The sequence below is a fragment of the Arachis hypogaea genome, chromosome 20 (assembly GCF_003086295.3).
Source record: "Arachis hypogaea cultivar Tifrunner chromosome 20, arahy.Tifrunner.gnm2.J5K5, whole genome shotgun sequence".
NCBI lineage: Eukaryota > Viridiplantae > Streptophyta > Magnoliopsida > Fabales > Fabaceae > Arachis > Arachis hypogaea.
In genome coordinates, this window is record NC_092055.1 from 124,208,431 (window position 1) to 124,212,058 (window position 3,628).

Below are 3,628 nucleotides of genomic sequence, written 5' to 3' on the forward strand. Positions count from 1 at the left end.
ATTATACTAATGGAGTAGGTATTGTAATAATGAACATAATAAAAATGGTTTCACTTTTTTCGAGGGGTTGCACATAAAACTAAATATTAGATAGATGCATCATTAATTAGATATTTATATACACTTTTTATGTCATCACATGTAGATTTTAGAGCATTAAGGCTCACAACATTTTTTAAGAATTTTAGATTATTAGAGTGATTCATATGTTAAAGTTCTGATGTCAAGTTTCATATTTAGGTGAAAGAATTCAATTAATATATAATTATGATGTTTTAAATATATAAAAGAGCCCAATTGATAATTATTCTAATTTTTTTTGTCACAGTTTTACTAAAGAAGTAGTTTACCAATAGCCCATGGCATTTTTTATTTCAACGTTTTTGAATAGCATATTTTGGTGTGTGTGGGCCGAGGGGGTAACATTGCATGTTTCAATAAAAGGTTATTAATATGATTTTTCAGATATCAGATCTACATGTGAGTTCCATTCACCACATACATACAAATGGATAATAAAATGGTGAAATTTTTTATATTTAAATCAACGGATATTATTATTAATCTTACCAAGGGAAGGATAAAGACTATCCTTTTGAACGGATTGACATTTGCCCCGCGCGAAGCGCGGGTCTTTCACTAGTTTTTATTTAAAAACTAATAAAAATATAATAAAAACTAATTAAAATATACTAAAAACATACTAAAACCAATGCCAAAAAGCCTATAAATTATCCGCTCATCACATGGGTTGCGCAAATTTCGGCGACGCGTATGCATCTGGGATGCGTACGCGTGATATGGGTTGTGCGAATGGCGTGAAGGCATCAACGCGCACGCACAACTCTCTGTTCATTCTGCTCATGGGGCCAAAATCACACACGACGCGTGCGCATCGTGCACGCCCACGCGTGGATGGCCATTATGGGAAAACGACGCGCACGCATCGGAGACGTGTACACGTGATTGAGTTGGTGCTCCCAGCACAGTTCCAGCCCCACATCAACATAACTCTCTGGCCAAACACAGATTTACACCAATTTTCAGGGTCACACGTACGCGTGAGGGACGCGTACGTGTGGTGTGCTGAAATCGCAAGCGATGCATACGCGTGAAGGACGCGTACGCGTGGACTTGCTTGTGCGCAAGGCACGTGTCCAGCACCACTTCTGCCCAACTTTCTGTTCAATTCCAGGGTGTTGCGTATGCACGCATGACGCGTACGCGTCAGCGACTCTTGCGCGTCGCACACCCCTTTTTTTTATGCAAAATGCATAATGCAGAATGCAGATGAATATGCAGAAATTATGAATGACCACTATGAAGAACAAAAGAAAATAAAACTAGGAATGAAAAAGGAACAATCATACCATGGTGGGTTGTCTCCCACCTAGCACTTTGCTTTTACGTCCTTAAGTTGGACGGTCCACAAGCTCATTCTGCTTCTGTTGGTGGATTCTCCAAGAGGAAGACCTCCAGCTCTTTATTGTCCTTCATCTTCTAACCATGATACATCTTTATGCGATGTCCATTGACCTTGATAAATTTGGAACTTGATGAATGACTCAGGTGAAAGACTCCGTATGGCTCTGCCTTTTCTACTCTGTAGGGGCCTTCCCATCTTGAACGCAGCTTGCCTGGCATGAGTCTCAACCTTGAGTTGTAAAGGAGAACTAGCTCCCCAGGTCTGAAATTTCTTCTCTTTATATGCTTGTCATGCACAGCCTTCACCTTCTCTTTATATAGTCTGGAGTTGTCATATGCTTCGAGTCGAAGGGTCTCCAGTTCTACCAGTTGCAGCTTCCTTTCAGCACCAGCTTTCTCAAATCCCATGTTGCATTCCCTCACAGCCCAGAAAGCCTTGTGTTCCACCTCCACTGGGAGGTGACAAGCCTTGCCATAGACTAGGCAGAAGGGGATCATTCCTATGGGTATCTTGTACGCTGTCCGATAAGCCCAGAGCGCATCAACAAGTCTGGTGCTCTAGTCTTTCCTATGAGGCTTGACTATCTTTTCCAGTATGCGCTTTATTTCTCTGTTAGACACTTCTGCTTGCCCATTGGTCTGAGGATGGTAGGCTGTTGCTACCTTGTGAACAATCCCATGCTTCTTCAGTAGACCTGCTAATCTCCTGTTACAAAAGTGAGTGCCTTGATCACTCACGATTGCTCGTGGTGATCTAAAGCGACAGATAATATGGTTTCTAACAAAGGAGACAACAATGTTAGCATCATCAGTATGGGTAGGAATTGCTTCCACCCATTTAGAAACATAATCTACCGCTAACAATATATACAAGAAACCATTGGAGTTTGGAAACGGACCCATGAAGTCAATGCCACAAACATAAAAAATTTTACAAAATAGCATAAGCTGTTGGGGCATCTCATCCCTCTTGGATATATTACCAAACCTTTGGCATGGAGAACAAGATTTACAGAAGGCAGTATCATCTTTAAAAAGAGTGGGCCACCAGAATCCACAGTCTAAAATTTTTCTAGCTGTTCTTTGAGGGCCAAAATGTCCACCACTCTTAGAGGAGTGGCAGGCCTCTAAAATCGACTGAAATTCTGATTGAGGCACAGACCATCTAATTATCTGGTCAGCACCATACCTCCATAAATATGGGTCATCCCATATATAATATTTGGACTCGCTTTTCAGTTTGTCCCTTTGATGCTTAGTAAAATTAGGAGGGAAAGTGTGACTAACTAGATAATTAGCTACAGGTGCATACCAAGGAACTACTTCGGATATTGCGTGCAAGCTATCTAATGGAAAAGCATCATTGATAGGAGTGGAGTCATCCTTAATGTGCTCAAGGCGACTCAAGTGGTCCGCCACTAAATTCTGGGAACTACTCCTATCTTTGATTTCTAAATCAAATTCTTGCAGCAACAATATCCAACGTATTAACCTTGGTTTAGACTCTTTTTTAGCTAATAAATATTTTAGAGCTGCATGGTCTGAGTACACTACCACTTTAGTACCAAGTAAATAGGCTCGGAATTTATCCAGAGCAAAAACAATAGCCAGAAGCTCTTTTTCAGTGGTAGTGTAGTTAGACTGAGCAGCATCTAAGGTCTTAGAAGCATAAGCAATTACGAAAAGATCCTTACCTTCGCACTAAGCCAATGCCGCTCCTACTGAATGGTTGGAGGCGTCACACATAATTTCAAAAGGCTGGCTCCAGTCTGGTCCTCTCACAATCGGAGCTTGAGTTAAGGCGATTTTCAGCTTATCAAACGCATTCATGCACTCCTCACTCAACTCGAACTCAACATCCTTTTGCAGCAGTTTGGATAAAGGCAATGCTACCTTACTGAAGTCCTTGATAAATCGCCGGTAGAAACCTGCATGACCAAGGAACGAACGGACTTTCCTTACGGAGGAGGGGTAAGGTAAACTAGAAATGTCATCTACTTTTGCTGGATCTACAGAAATACCAGTATTAGAAATAACATGTCCTAGAACAATACCTTGTTTTACCATAAAATGACATTTTTCAAATTTTAAAACAAGGTTTGAACTAACACACCTGTCTAATACTCTAGCTAAACTATCCAAGCAAAGGCTAAATGAATCACCATACATACTAAAGTCATCCATGAAAACTTCCATACAATTC